The 16584-nt window shown below is 39.6% G+C and overlaps 2 protein-coding genes across 7 annotated transcripts in view; one reads left to right on the forward strand and one right to left on the reverse strand.

Annotated features, from left to right (window-relative positions):
- Positions 1-16584, reverse strand: part of ZFHX4 (zinc finger homeobox 4) — a 174413-nt gene that overhangs the window by 157035 nt on the left and 794 nt on the right. Inside the window, exon 1 of one of the 5 annotated variants that reach the window (XM_074944205.1) lies at positions 14735-15150. The exons of 2 other annotated variants lie outside the window; for them this stretch is intronic. The gene's annotated coding sequence lies outside the window, so the exon portion shown is untranslated. Of the gene's footprint in view, positions 1-10573; positions 10593-10907; positions 10927-14734; positions 15151-16584 lie in introns of those variants that run through there. 2 more of the 5 variants (XM_074944207.1, XM_074944206.1) reach the window with 2 other exon arrangements.
- The window catches only part of LOC141982282 (uncharacterized), a 117426-nt gene continuing 116140 nt past the window's right edge, over positions 15299-16584 (forward strand). For both annotated transcript variants that reach the window (XR_012638008.1, XM_074944209.1), the window contains exon 1: positions 15299-15460. The gene's annotated coding sequence lies outside the window, so the exon portion shown is untranslated. The remainder of the gene's footprint in view (positions 15461-16584) is intronic.

Consider the following 16584-nt stretch of genomic DNA (forward strand, 5'->3'; position numbering starts at 1 on the left):
GCAAGTTAATTTGACTGCTGTGCATAAGTGAAGTGAGCAATTCAGTAATTAACTTTTGTGTTTTAAAATGTATGAACTTTAATTAGATTTCATTATAAACAAACAAATGTCAACCATAATTATAAGCTCCTTGGTTTAACCACATATTATCCCTTTTCAAACAAACTTGATGTCAGACAAATTAAAATCAAGCAGCCAGCAATTTTGAGTTGAATTTTACATGATCTGCCAGTAACCTGATTACTTTAACTTCAATATCATTACAGGAAAAGTATTTCAGGAAAAATAATTACAAGAATTCCAACAGGAGACAAGCTTAATTGTATTGATTCAAAAGATGCATGTCTATAGGAACCATGTTGAAGGAATAATGTTATCTTAAATCTACAGTTACTATTAAAATGAAATTGTCTGGCATGAAAAAGGCAATTTGAGATTGGTGTCTGGAAAACCAGAGGTACAAAACTAACTGAAATAATTATCTTTACCCAGTTATCTTATACTTTAAGCAACAAAATATCAATGTGGAACAACTTCAAGGCATGAATGAAGGTTTGCAGGTTTATTTACTGACTGGTGTATCTATTAGTACCAGGAACAAGTGGAGCTGTCAGGACATAATGAAGGTAAATGATTAGTTAGCACTGAGACTGAGCTCTTCTTCAATGCAATAAGAGTTAATTAAAGTTTACCACTAAACATCAACCAAAGCAGGATGTTGATCAGGTTTCAGCATTAAGTGCAAACAGACAATGGTTGGCAGCAATTAGTGCAGCTATCAAATTACATGCAATGATAATTATACATTTAAAATAGCTAAAGGGCTAGTGGGGGGAAGGGAGAACCTAATCAGCCCTCTTTGACTACATATACTCGAAGGGCAGGAAACAGGTATCAGATATTTCACTTTAACACTGTAAATCAATAGAATTAAACAAAAAAGGTTGTACAAGTACATTATCTGAAAGAGGACAATTCACTGTACATGAAATGGAAGAAATCTGTAGACAACTTCTAACAAAGATAAGTACTAGTTAGATCAAATAAATTACTTTGCTGCTGCCACTCACAGTGACACCCGTAAACAAGCAGAGAAGTGTTTGGGGTTTAAAGGCCAGTGGCTGCAACTTTATTACAAATTTCTACAACAGTCTCAAGGTTACCTGGTATCTTTAGTCCCTGGGGCCACGTTCATATCTCTGTGAAGGCCTGAAGCCTGTGACCACAAAGGGGAGTTTCACGTGCTAGCTGCAACCCCACTCCAAGGAAGACTAAGTTTACTTGAGACAATTACCTGGTATCTGAGCCAGAGCCTAAGGCTCTTCTGCACACCCATTTCTCTCCACCCCCTGCAGTCAGCGTGTGTTTTAGCCCTGCCTGTTCCTAAACTCATGGCTAAGATTTGGGGGGGAAAGGGATTAAGAATCAGATCACCCACTTTCCCTCACAGTGGAATTCGCTTAACAAATTGTGAAATACATAATTACTAATAACTGCAAATACACTAAATGCTGAAGCCTCTCTCCACCACATCACAGCCCTGCTGCCAAGGCCTCAAACTCAACAATGATACAATGGAGACAAGGTGAGTGAGGTAATATCTCTTATTGGACCAACTTCCATTGGTGGAAGAGACAAGCTTGCAAGCTTCACAAAGGTCTTCAGGTCTGGAAAAGGTAAACCAGAGTATCACAGCTAAATACAAGGAGGGATGATTGTTAAGCATAAGGGGTTAACACATTACAAGAAACCACTTAAAATGAAGTGGGCAATTAACACCTCTGCAGTCATAGGACAAAGGAGGGTTAGTAGTAGGTTACAAACTGTTTACTCCTAGGGGAATTCTGTGCCAAAAAATTAAAAATCCTATGCACAATACTTTAAAATTCTGCATATTTTATTTGTCAAAATAATACAATATAATCACACCAGTTTCAATTATTTTGGTAATTTATTTCAAAATACCTGTCAGCAAGTATGTCTGTAACAATACAGACCACAAAAAAGATTCAAAAAATGTTTTTGACAAATAGATTCCTTACTAGGCATATTAATACAGAACTCTGAGTAATAATTCATTTAATCTAAAATACAGACATGTACTTCCCTCAGAAGCAATGCAAAAGGTTGGGGGAGTTAGGGGTAATGGAGGAGCTGAGGGAGAGGGAAGTAATTGCTGGGAAACAGCCTGGGTATGAACTTGGAGGATTGTTGGGTGTGGGTGGGAAAAGTATGGAACAGTTTGTTTCTTTGGAGGAGGGGGTTCGTTAGGGGGCCTTTCCCATACAGACCCTGGCTGACCCCTAGCCTCTCTCATTCAGTCAGGCCCATCTGCCCCGTCCCAATGTGTCCCTGTGCCCCCACTCAGCCATCCCATCCCCCATACCTATGTGTCCCTGCACCCCCTTCCCCATGTCCCTGCATCCCCACTCAGTCAGCCCCTCCCTCCTGTCCCCATATGTCTTTGCACCCCCACTGCCATTCAGCCCCTACCCCAGTCTGTCCCCCCCACTAGCCCTTCTGAACCCCAGTCTGTGACCCCCCAGCAGCCCCATGTGCCCCATGTTGTCTGTCCCCCACATATCCCATGCCTCCTGACCTGGCCTCACAGGCAGGGCACTGTGAGGAACCAGCCTCTTCTCTTCCCTATCTGTAGCTAGCTGCTCCCACCTGGGAGCAGCTGCTCTCTGTTCTGGTGCCACAGTGGCCCCTGGTGGGTGAAAGGAGTAACTGCAGCACTTCTTGGCAGAATGGATTTCCTGCTAAGAAAAAAAAAATCTGCGTGGCATATGAATTCTGCGCATGTGCAGTGACCCAGAATTCTCCCAGGAGTAAAATTGTTGTAATGAGCCATAAAACCAGTGTCTCTGTTGACACCAAGATTTTTTAGCATCTAGCAGAGTTATGAATTTAAATTCACAAGCTCATCTTTTGAAGGTGTTGTGCAGGTTTCCTTTGAGGACGAGGAATGGTAGGTCAGATATTGACTTAAAATTTTGACTTTGTGAAAAGTATTCAGCCACAGGCGATAGGGTGATCTGATGGCAATCACCAACAAGTTCAGTAGCAGTATATCACTAACATCTAGCCTTTACTGCTGACACCAGCTAAATATATGAGAGGAAAGTGAAAAATTCCCAGCACCAGCATCACCATGCGATGAGGGAAAACTTTCCCTCAAGCCTAAATTGGCAGTCTGCTGAACCCTGTGCAAATCAGCAAGAATCCTGAGTCCCCTGAAGTGAAGATACAACCAATGCCTCACAACTGCTATTCCAAGTCTGGTGAAATGGTAGAAGAAGGGGCAAATACTCTCTTCAGGCGAGCCACCTCCATGCTTTCCCTGAGGCACCCAGAAACAAGCCAGGCGGACTGGTGTTTGAACACACCGAACACTCAGACAATTCCTGAGCATACTCTGCCCACTAGCCAATTCAGAGATAAAAGGAAGATGTAAGCCAGCCCAGAATGATGCAGGAACATGATCATCCGAGCCACCTCCCTATCTTGGCATCAGCTGGATGGGCCTGGCAAGTGAAAGCTTCATTTCAGTTAAGGTGTTCTCAACCTGAGGGTTGCAAACAAGTGACAGAAGACCACAGCCACACTTGTCTTTCCCAGGTGTTAAAAGGGAGGAGGTCCCAGTATGGAAAAAGGGATTGTAGTAATAAAAGAACTGGGGGACAGACCATTAAATTAAAAGATGTCAAATCCAAAGTGATAGAAAGAAATTCTTTTTTTATACAATGCTGGATATATGGAACTCATAGCCATAGGACATCACTGAGACCAAGAACTGAGCAAGAGTCAAAAAGGGATTGGACATTTATATGGATATCCAGAGTTCGCATACTAATGTTAACAAAAATTTTGACCGGGATATTACAAAAGAACATAAGAACGGCCATAGTTGATCAGACCAAAGGTCCATCTAGCCCGGTATCCCTCTTCTGACAGTGTCCAATTCCAGGTGCCCCAGAGGGAATGAACAGAACAGGTAATCCTCAAGTGATCTGTCCCCTGTCGCCCATTCCCAGCCAAACCTCACCTCTTCAGGGCTTAAGCCAATCTCTAGTTATCAGAGACCAGGATGAGACCTGGTATGTTCAGCAAATTATCTCACATTCGACTACTGGGGTTTCTTGCACCTTCCTCTGAAACATCTGGCACTGGCCACTGTCAGAGACAGGATACTAACAGACCTCAGTTCTGATCCAGTATGCCACTTTCCTGTGGTGTGAATTAAACTTTCAGAGTGAGGAAATGCTATTATGGGGAGTTTGACAATCTTAGTTTTTGTCTGAACTAAACAGTGCAACAATCCTGCATCTTAGCAGGGAGTTACACTAGGTGACCCTTGTGGTCCCTTCTAACCCTATCATTCTGTAAGATTTCATCAGCATTGGCTGGTATTTCAATGAGCTACATTTACTTCTACTGTATTTTCTTCTATAATTTTTACTGAATGTTAAAAAAATTAAAATCTGATTTCCCTGTCAGTTTTGAAAAACCTTTAGTTCAGATTTTTAAGATCACATTTATTTAATACTATGATAACTGTATAAAATTAGACACATATACAGATGTAAAATACATTAAAATGGGCTTTGTTGTAATGTTGCCTACCAATTATGGCTTGTGCTGGAATGTGTGTAAATTCACATCACTAAAATTATTTTAATAAAAAGCCTCACTGTTTTGCACAGTTATTGGGCTGCAGCCTAGAGCAATTCTGTAGAATTTTTTTCCTTAACAAACCTCATTTTCCCAACTAATTCTGTTATGCTAGGGATTTGTGCACAGAGTTGGCTAATCCCAGTATTTCCCTAGAGCGGAATCTAAGCTATGGCCCACTCCCAGCACAAAAGTGTCTCCAAAAGCCCTTTCGCCCCCTTCAGCACTCATACACTCATTGGTCCTGACATTTTCACTTCAGCCATGACAAATGAGCTGATGGCTGTGATCAGATTGCACACGAGGACTGCTTTATCTAAAGACATATCATTAGCTCTCATCACTATCTTCCAATATGACTCCTTTTGTTTAATTTGTTATGAAAATGCAAGTAAATTTAAAAAACATCTGAATCCTAAAGTAACAACACATAAACTTCATTAAAGGCAAAAAGCAAACCAAACTCAGACAGGATCAGAAAAAAGCTAGCATTAACTAAATGTTTCTCTGGGGATTTAAGTAACTGTACTCAACCTCTGCCCTAGTGCAAACATGCCAGTTGACCGTCTTCAAAAGGTCCCTTCCCCCATGCTGGACTGCTAGCACTACTTGCCATTTTTAGAGAGACATAAATAAACCAACAGCAATCAAACATGACTAATAAATAAGTAAGCCAATTTCTTTGTCTCAGAACTAGTTCACATATTTTTCTGTACCATCAACATGCATTTTCAAATGAATCTCTTAAGGAGTATAGTGGTGTACAAATAAGATTTTTCACTTGAATCAGTTTTCTGACTGTCATTAACAACACTAACACTAAATGCTGTTTGAAGAGGAAATCTTTCAATTCAGTATTAATACTGCAATCTTCCTGTTAAGTTAGAATCTAAGTACCAGTTACATAGTTCTTGTTACATCTACAGGGTTTACAAAGTATATATTTGTCGTAACCTCTTCTAGCAATTCATCTGAGACTACACACACATCTAGATGGAGTCAACTGTAACACAACAGATCTTGGGAATGGAGGTCATGCTTTGAGGTAAAGTGCTATTCACTTTTGGACCATGCAAGAAGCTCTTTATTCCTGTTCTTATTGGCATCAGTTCCCCCTTACCAGTGCAAGAACAAAGCCAAGTGCTCGTGTGAGGTTTATGAATAAATCAAAGGTGAGCCACTTTAAGTGCTGCCCATGATTTCCTTGTTGACAGTGAGCACTTAAACAGGCTTCTATGACCAGCAACTCCTGGCAAATCTTAATGGTTCCTAATCTGCACCCTGCTTCATTTCAGGAAAGAAATGACTCTCCCCATTTTTTCTCAAGTCTTCACCTTTTAGGTAACTGTTGTCCCACCTTCTTAGAAATGCACATTCTGGTATTGTCCCATTTCAGTACCAAGCCTGCATGTTAACACACAACTTTAAAAACACCCTTTTCTCCCTAGAAAACAAATTACAGCTAATAAAAATATTATTACACAGGTCAGTCTAAATAATTCCCAGGCAAATCATTAAATAGTTCCGCATTTGTTTAACTTGCATATAGGTTCGTTTAAATAAGGGTTTCTAATATATTTTTCCAATTATTAAAATCCTGTCAAGTAACTACAATACTGAGAATTAACACACTGTGTTTGTATGGCAAGAAGTAAAATAAGAAATATTCACAAATTCCTGCTCTTAAATTTGTTTAGATAGTTTTCTAAGGATGTTTGAATTTATTTTTAAATAACCCCAAGGTTGTGAAACAAATGGACATAAGACAGTAAATTCAGAGTTTGAGCCCCAAAACTCCACTCCGAACACATTATCATTAACTCAAGCTAGGACATAGGTATTACAGCACATATAACAATAATGCCCACATATGCCAGACCCATGCTGTTATACATAGGAACAACTGTTTGTTTAGGGGACAGGGTTTCAACATGTAATTAAACCCACAATTTTTAATTTCTTGTCCTTTATTTTGGACGTGTTACCTCCAATGAGATTCAATCTACTCTATAATAGCCAAGCCATTGTTATGCTTTCAGTCACAGCTATTTATAAAATGACATTTAGACTCCTTTTTATCTTGGTATTCTTCCACCTATTCAAGAGAAGTTGCAACCATACCACCTTGGGCTGTGATCTCATAAGCTATCCCCAGCTGGGCCCAATCAGCATGGAGACTTCCAAAGAAAACATAGTGCTGTGGATGATTCAGTAAATGGCATTTCTCCCTCTAAGGGCCCGATCCAAAAGCCCACAGAAGTCACTGTGAGTCTCTACTCACACTAACTTCATTGGGCTTTGGATCAGGCCCTAATTCTGAACTAGAAGCTACTGTAATGCTGGAGGATCCCTCTTTCAAAAGAGATATAAATCCAAGGCCCTGACCACCTGTGACTATCAAATATCCAGTGACACTTTCCACCAGAGCTGGAATGTTTACCCTGATGCACTAACTGATTACCAGTTGGAAAATTACATTTTGTCTAACTACAATGATCTAGTTGTTTTTGTGGGATAAAACATTCTTAACTTTCTTTCCCAAGTCATTGTGTGGCATAGTTGTGGGGTGCTGCTTGTGTACTGTGTGACACTTTCCACCCTAGAGACGGCCGTGTTCCAGTGATGGAGGAAGTGGTTTCTTGTAATCAGTTTATAATAGTTTCAGGGGTTTGGGGGTGGTATTTGCTATATAAATGTCAGTCATTAACTTTAATTTTATAAATGCTAAAGCATTTTCTTATTTATACCCTCAATTTTACAAATTGAGAACAAAATCTATATTCCTCTTCCTGTTAAACAAACATTTTCACATTACACAGAAGGTGAGGAGAAGGGTGAAGAACATGAGGGTGGTACTCTATAAAGAGCTGCTTTCCATGGGGACCCTTACCATGTGAAAGCGGGAGTAAGGACCAATGTGCTTGAAATAGGGAGAAACTGCACTTTGCAGTGGTTTGGCTATGGCACCTCACACAGGGAACGTTGCTCTGTGTGGAGACCTTTGTATAAAACTTGGGAAGTGTGAGGAGCCTTCTTGTCTCCTTGGGAAAGTTGCTTTGGGGCCTTTGCTGTCTCACACAATGGAAGCTTTTATCTCCAAGTGGGAGGTGGGAGGACATGCACACTTGTTTTCTTAAACTGGAGAAGATTCTGATCTATAAACCTATAGCAAATATTGTAAATCTAGAGTAACTCCATTTACTTCATTGATATGTCATATTGTGAGGAGCTGCTAGTGACAGGTGACCTCAGATTAGGGGAGATGCTCTATGAGGAAGCCTCAATGTCAAACTGGGAGGAGCAGGCCTTCAACAACCTTTGCGTACAGACTCACAACTCTGCTATTACCTGGTTGCTGAGAAGAATCAGCCACCACCAGCCCCGCCACAAAACCTCACCTAGAGCATGTCACCTTATGTATTGCTTCTTCATACACAGAAAATGTTCTACTAAAACTTCTTTCCAAAAAGACAACATCTTTTATACAGGATTTAACATGAGTATTTTTGACTAGAGATTATGGGCCTGATTCGCCTCTCATTTACACCATTTGCACACCATTGTTTTACACTAATGTAATTCCACTGACTTCACTGAATTATTCCTGATTTATACTGGTGTAAGTTAGGAGAATCAGACACTTGATTTTTGTCTGTTTCAGATGAGTTAGGCTTCAGTCAATACAGACACTCTAAGTCTTTCTTTGTTTTAAAGGCAGAGCATTTGCCTATTTAAATACATCCTTAGATGTGTGTCTGACATAGCAGAGTATGTGCATTAGTTGCACTGCAGACCCATTACAGTCTATGTGGAAAATGTGTGTTTTCAGAGATCCCATGGTCTACCTTGTACACATAGTCTTTAGTTAGTGAACTATTGACCTAAAAGACTATAACACCTACTTAGGAGCTGGTACAGCCTATCAGGTCAGCTTGACAGCCACAAACATGCACTAAGTCAAAAAAATCCCAATTTCTAGATGGGTTTAAAACTGTTCTCAAAATTACCAAAAGCAAATAAACTATATTATAGACAAATCACTTTCTAAATGTCATTTTTTAAACTCAAAGGTTGCTTTGAGTAATGTGAACATATAAAAGAGTGTCTTAACACGGTAAGCTTTTATTTCACTCATAAAACTTGGTTAAACCATTCCTTTAAAAAATTGTTTAAAAAGAAAAAGTCTGTCATAGACAGGACCTTGCATTTGAAATTCCAGCCTGGTGAAAACTTTTCTAGCCACATTTTGAACCCTGAAAAACAGGAATGATAAATAAGAGTACTGGTATAGCGGCATTGAAGTATAACTACTAAACAACGAAGGAACTACAGAACACCCATGTTAAAGACCAAATCCTGAAGACTTTACTAGAGCAAAAGAAGGGAGGAGTTTTGCCTGAGTAAGGACTGCAGGATTGAGCTCTAAAATACTTCTGAATCTTGCTATCAACAAATATGAGTACCACAACGAATATTGTTTTACCAATGATGAACCTAGAACAGTTACCAAGAAATAAGTGTCTCTCTTAATTTCTCACACCTATCAATCTGTTCACATAAACATATAATACTTTGCATGTTACTGAGATTTCTGCATTTTAGAAAGTATCTGAAATACTCTGGGTTTCTACCCATTCAGTAAGAAAGCAGACATCACATAAGTTACTATTAATCCATGTGTTATCCAATTCTACAGTGGCTGGAAAATTGCCAGTTACAACACATGGTGCTTGGTTAACAATATTTTAAAATACAAATGAATGTATTTTTTAAATTAACACATTTTTCTTATGGAAATACATCAATAAACCCATCTCGGTTTGAGAGAACATCCATTATGTAGATTTCTTCTTCATTTAACAGAGGTTTTAAGGAATTTCATAAAGTTAGCAATAAAAGTTTCCAAAACCATATAGAATTTCTTCAACTTCATCTAAAAAGTAAGGAATCTTTGTGATCTAATTAAGATCAAACACTTCTGGCTGCAAATAATTCCATGCTGAATTGGCAACCTTACTTCAGTCATCCACTTTTACTTCTGAATTCTTAAATGTGAATCTAGCCGTTTAAATATTATCCAGTCAAGTACAGCACTGAACTGGCAAGCATGTACAAATGCAAGTTCTGCAAACTAACAAGAGCAAACAAACAAAGATAATACATGGTAGAGTCTACCAACACTTTTCTATAGTGCCACTAAATTAATAACTATTTAAATACATATATATATAAATAATCATCTACACTGCAATCGATTTACATATGTACAAAGAGAACCAATTCCCACTTTCAAAACTGTCTCAATCCTTAAGGTATTTTAACTGCACTAATTACTGCTGAGAGAATATAACTATGAGCACTGATCACACTGTCAACAGCTAACCAGTTACAGCCCTAACATAAGGCCTGATCCTACTCTTTTAAAACCGGCATTGCCTTTAATCTGTAACTTTGATGACAGTAGGGTCAGACCTTTAGTGATATGGGAACCTACTGTAAGTGTATTAAAAAGTTAAAATATATTGATACAATCGTGCCAAAATATTGTTCATTATATTCATATACTAATTTCTATTTAAATCAGATTTTTCCATGTTAAGTACTGAATAAGAGAGTATTTTTCCCCATAAAGGCTTACAGACCACTTAACCACTTAACGAAGTCAGAATTCATAACTTTTTCCAAAGAGAAATAGTTCATTAATTAAAACAGGTGTTAACTAAATGCAGCTTGCATGAATAACAAACTTGATTAGACTATTATTCTGTACTGATGCATAATTTCCATTGGAAACTTTTAAAATAACTCCCCACCTCCCACCCCCTCCCCACAGGCAAAGTACCCAATAGTCAATATTTGGTTAGCCTGTCATGTTCCTGGAACTCTTCTACATACAAACCTGTGTTTATCATCCTCTAGCTGCAGTATTATCATACATATTACTTCACATGATGATGGAAACTCAGGGCATCTTATAAAGCTGCTGAAATCTGAGCTTCTGCTTGTTTTCTAAAGTCTTGGACAAACATAACTTTAGGGAGAGCTGAGCACAGGCATAAAGAAAGAGGAGCCTGCATTTTCATCTTCCTTTCATCTTAGTCATTCAGTCAACCATTCAGTGCCCTATTCAACAGAGCTTTTCATTATGCAAAAAAATGCTAATCCTTTTCCGATGCTTTCACACTTGTATAAACCCCCATTCCTTCGACTGAAAAGCAATTATATCAGTTTACCTTTCTGTCAAAAACAGGATTAATATTCCAATACCAGAATCTCCTTTATTTCCCTCTCTTTTGCTTTAGGAAACTGGAGATTATTAGTGGAGGTATTCCTTCGAGCAAGAATACATTATTCTAAATATGATTATGTTAACTAAAGAAAAAGGGGGAAGGGGAGTGAGAGAAAACCTTCAGTTGCTGCGGAAACTCTTTTCAGTGACAGAACTGACCTTCCCTTTGCAGAGGCCTGAATAGAATGAGCCTCACTCTGGTCTATTAATCAGAAACAAATTATGAAAGAATGTGGCTGGACTGGTTGACACTATCCTGTCTTGGGAGACTCAGTAACAGCCTAGTAACAATGTCCTCTTCATGGGTAATGAACAGCCATGACAAATGATGCAGAGAAACTATTTATTTGCATATGCAAATTATCACACAAGGGAAACATGTACAAACAAGTGTCATTGTAAGGTGGATTAGGCAAACAACGCTTTCTTTTTAGGACATTCTGCAGCCCAGAACATTAGTCAGCACAATTAAACCAGTCTCCATGGAGACTAATGAAATTTCACCATGGTATGAGTTAAATTAGATAGCTAGTTATGTGTTTCCACAATCCAACTTGAGATCCATTATTGTTTCAGAACAATACAGCAATTGTGCCTGGCTGATCTTTGCCAGCTCAACAAGCTCCTAAATTGACAATTTGCATATGTTAATATAATTAAGCACTAATTACATGAAACTTGTACATATTCACATGCACTTTCCCTGGGCGCTTTTCAGTTTGAACCCTGGCCAAGTCTTTAACCCTTTGAATGATTTTGGAGCAGGAAAGCTCTGCCTTGTGGGTACAGCCCCAAGGCAGATGCAGAAAGGCTCTTCATTTATAAACACAAAGCTTAACCTGGCTTCTCATATTTCTATCAACAAGGCTAGAAAATATTTTTGTCTGAGCTGGCATGGGGTGGAGGGAGAGGGGGGTGGTTGGAGGTACTTTAAAGACCAGCACTAGTATCTCTTTGCATATGAAAACATTAATATTTACCCAAATAAAATGTTACAAAATCATTTGTCCTCACTGGCATAGTCAGATCCTTAAAGATCAGAATTGTCAAAACCTAGAGAGGGTTTGATGTCAGTGCTCTGACAGCAACAAAAATGGAAGTGAGCAAAGGAAAAAAAGAGCAAGCAGTAACTAATGAGCTTTACATAAATATATGCAGAGGCAATTAAGCAATGTTAATTACTATGACAGCAGTTAATTGAATATAATTAGATATTTTAAGCCACTGACTAAGGCATAGTTAAGATTAATTTTATTGAGATTAATTGTAAATAAGAATAGATTAACTCTCTGTTTTGACAGGCATAAAAAGTAGTTGTGCAAATTAACTAGGAGAGCAGAAACTAGCACAAAAATCATATATTATTTTAATGTCACACCTCAGAATCATCTCCTCAATAAACATGACTTTTCAAACTCAAATAGACAGGAATCTTGAAGAAAAACAAACAGCTTGCAGAGATTAAAGAGCCTTTTGTCCTTTTTCATGTGCATTTCTTTTAGCAGACTAAATTAAGCGAGTCTGGTGTACGTTTTTAGGAAGGAACATTTCACACTGAATGGAAAAAATGTTCTATCACATATGAAATTCATGCAGCTGTGCGGAACTTGGTCCAGATGGTCTAAGACTATAAAACAACACCAAATGATAGACAGTAGGGCCTTCCCAAGATTATGTGATAAAGTCACAACCTCATATTTTGACCTAAATTTTCTGTCAAGTATTGTTTCCTTCCAGATCAGAATCTCCATTTTAATTTTTAACTGACCGTGAATATTCAAAAGGACATTCTTAATAAATGTTGCTGATAAACATCTATTTAGAAATCATAAAATATTTGTAAAAGGCCCCTTTGCTTCATTAAAACAATGCTGAACTCTAAATACAGGAAAAAACAGCCCTGGTTCTTTTACTATACTAGACTGTTCACATCACTTACATTAGAAAGGCAAAACTGTCTGTTTTTAAATATTCTTAAACCAAAACCCCAAACACATTCTCACAGCAGATTAATTCATGCATGATGTTTAAGAAAATTAACAACAAAGCTGAAGAATGCTGAACAAATCACTAATAAGAAAGGATCTTCAATTGATTTTGAAATAAATCAATAGGTGATTAGCATAATATTTTTAAAGCAATAGACTGTATATATATATTATATAAACATATATATTATATTTTCAATACCTTTTTAGCTCTTAATCGAACAAGGGCTTTACAATACTGAGCATGTCCCTACATTGACTATCAACTTCTTTGGAATGCCTTTGGTCTTTTATAAAGAAAATCCAAAAACGGTCTGTGAAACAAGGCTACGACAAGTCATTCTGCAGTGAAAGATTTTAAATCATCCAGCCTCTTCTAATAGACTTGAGACTTATTGAGGTAGAAACCATAAAAAATGAAGAAGGGAAATTTAATCCCTGAAATATTGATTTGCACATTAATATCATATAGGCAGAGGGCAATTTGGCTTCATGGAAATGACACATTGTCGACCCTTGGTGAAGTCAGAGCCAATCTAACTGCTGAACATGTCTGAATCTCAAGAGTTATTAAGGGCTTCCCTTCTTGCCTTTATGACTTTTCTTCAGCCTACCAATGCAATCTTAAATGTATTATCTTTAAGAAATAATTGTAAAACCTCAGGGGTTTTCCAGTTAATGGAAGGGAGGCTAAACCACATCAGATTCTGAAATGCAACATTAAACCCTTGCAATCAACAAAACCACCTCAATTCTCATCCATCCAGTGCAGGATCTAATATTGTTATTAGAGATAATCAAATTTCATTGTGTAAATTTAGGCTCATGGTCAGAATGGAAGCAGTAAATTCTGCAATATTAAACAGTGATTTTCTCATCCCCCTTTATATGTTCTTTGCTGGTACAGCATCTTTTAAAAATAAACCCAAACTAATAAAAAATCAAAGAACAAAAATGTGCCCATATTCTGAAAGATGCAAGTCATGCCATATGTTATCTGCAAAGGTTTCCTTTAGTTTTAACTTGGTCTAACTGATAAGTTTCATTTTAGAGAATAATAAACCAGTATCCCTGCATAAACCAATAGCAGGTACTATTACTGTGACTTACACAGATGGTTTACCTGACCTTTCTTTGTTCGTTGGGTAGGTTTCACTTTTGCAGATTTACGACTTTCCCCCTATATTTCATTGACCCTATATGCTCATTATAATAAAAATGAAAACTATTGAATACATGTTTATGTTGAAGAAGTCCAAAAGCCAATGACCAGAGGATAAATAGATGCTACAGTGCAGTGTGTGGATCTCTAGATCGTATACTATAAATATTCAAGCACAGATAGCATGAATAACTGAATAATCCTGATGAGCCCAGCACTGAAGCCAGGTGCAAAAGGTTAAAACAGCTGGCTAGCCATCTTTTATTTTTGTGTGCCTTCCTGCCGATTGAAACCGTAAACCTTGAAAACTATCAGATATTCCCTCAAGGCTGATTGTTTGGGGGTGTTTTTTTCATTATTTATTATTTCATTCAGCTTAATAGGATCCCCCAGACCAGAAGAAAAAGAAACTCCTTAAATACAGTTAGTTGAACAGAAAGTGGAGTAATAATGATAAAGGCTTTTCCCCCCTGCAGTTTATTTTAACAATCTTCTTTGAGCACCTTCCCATCCAATTGTCCGTATTCCTTCTTTAAAAGAAAAGCACTCGGCTTATTCTGTCAGTTTTTCCAGTAAATATAAAGTAAAACAAGTGTTGATGGCACTGAGAGTGTTACATACCCAGGCTGTGTTTTTGCATTGCTCTCAATGGAAGCGATCGATGCCCATGTCACAGTCGTGTCCCAATCGCAGCCAAGTCTCTGCCTCAATCTAACCAACAACAGGCAGGGCTGCAAAGGCTGCTCACTACCTCTTCCATCCATCCACCACCAAACTAAAAATATAATACTACATATGATGCTTAACCACTCCACCACCGCTCCTAGGGATCAAGCCACTGAAAATCCAGGGGAACACAATTAAAAAAACAAACAAAACAACAACAGCCCTCTCTCTTTCTTCCTGTTTCTCTCCCTCTCTCTCCTTTTGCCAACTACATGATCCTTGATTAAAAATGGAACAGGGTTTTAAAAACAAAAACAAAACCAGGAGAGCGAAATGGAGCAGAGGAAATGCAACTGTCAGAAAACGGGATGGTCAGACTTCCTGGGTGAACCTGCTTGTGTCTGACTCAGTGTAAATCCACCATCTTCAGCCTGGCAAGTTGTCTTTTGGTTGTTTTTTTGGGGGGAGGGGGGGAAGGGGGGGTGTTCTGCTTGCGATCTGAGCCTTGGTACCTAAGGAGGAAGAGGAGGAGGAGGAGGGTGTGTTACTGAATGGGAGCTAAAGCCTCCTCGGGACGGAGCTGAGGTGAAACAGGCTGAACCCGACTGATGTGCCTCCCCTCTCGGCTGGACCCAGTGCCCCAAGCAGCCGATGAGAGACCCTCGGCCGCCCGCCTCGCAGGTAACAAAAGAAATACCAACCCGTGCGTTTGCCGCTGCTGCTGCTGGGGGGGATGAAAGAGGGGAGGAGTGGAGGGGAGCGGTCGTAAGTTGGCATCGGCTGGGGGGAAAGTTTATTACCATTTTTACAGGGAATTTCATTTAAGGCGGAAGGGGGAAGCAGGGACGCGGCTGCCATTAGCCGCTGGGTCGGCAGGGATGCACTGGATCCCCGGCACAGGGAGCCAGAGCAGGGGCTGTGCTGCGTTATCACGATTTGTGTCTTACAGCATCTTCCTCGGGTTCAAAACATACCGATTTCCCCGTAAAGCCTTGGCGGGGGGCCGCTTAAGCCAGCCCCAGAGCCCAATAGCAGCGATGCCCCTAGCTGCTGGCGAGCTGCTCCGGCAGCCAGCCTGCTCCAGACAGCGTCCGTCAGCACATCCCTCTAGCCAGCCGGGCTCCCAGCAGCTCTGTGGAAACTGACACACAGGCAAAGCACGCTGCTAACGGGCTCTGCTTCTTCCTGCTGCTAGCGACAGAGGAGCTCACAGCTTCTGCTGCTGCGAAACCTACCTGCGAACACAGTACCCCACACACCCCAGCAGCACCCGCACGCACACACACAGTCCGGATCCCCTCCGTCCTGCTGGGATCTAGCCCCTTAAAAAGCGAAAGTTGGGAGAAAAAACGGGGAATCTGCGCCCCCCCCCAAAAAATGCACCTCAAACTTTTGGGGGGATCAAGCTGTGAAAGAAGGTGAAGGGGTAAAGGGCTGGGGGGTACTGGCAGGCGATGACTTCTGGCAGCCGTAACATTTTTCCTAATCTGACAGGTTTTTTCCAGCTCCCTAAAAATGCAAAATGGGGGGGGGAAGGGGGGAGAAAAAGACAGCCTCTTCTGGAAAAACGTGTAGAATCCTCCACTTAATCCAAAAGTTAGAGCCCGAAAAATGTCACCCCCCAGGATAAAAAATAAAAAGAGAGCGAGAGAAAGAGAAAGCAGCCCCTCCTCCCCCAAATGAGAGCAAATATTGTACCTAAAAATGGGGAAAGAGGCAGAAAAAAGGGGGGCGAGAGAGGGAGAGATACATGGGATCTGGGGATGTGAGTGTGAGTGTGTGTGTATGTGAGGGAGAGAGAAAGA

The sequence above is a fragment of the Natator depressus genome, chromosome 2, assembly GCF_965152275.1.
Source record: "Natator depressus isolate rNatDep1 chromosome 2, rNatDep2.hap1, whole genome shotgun sequence".
Lineage (NCBI taxonomy): Eukaryota > Metazoa > Chordata > Testudines > Cheloniidae > Natator > Natator depressus.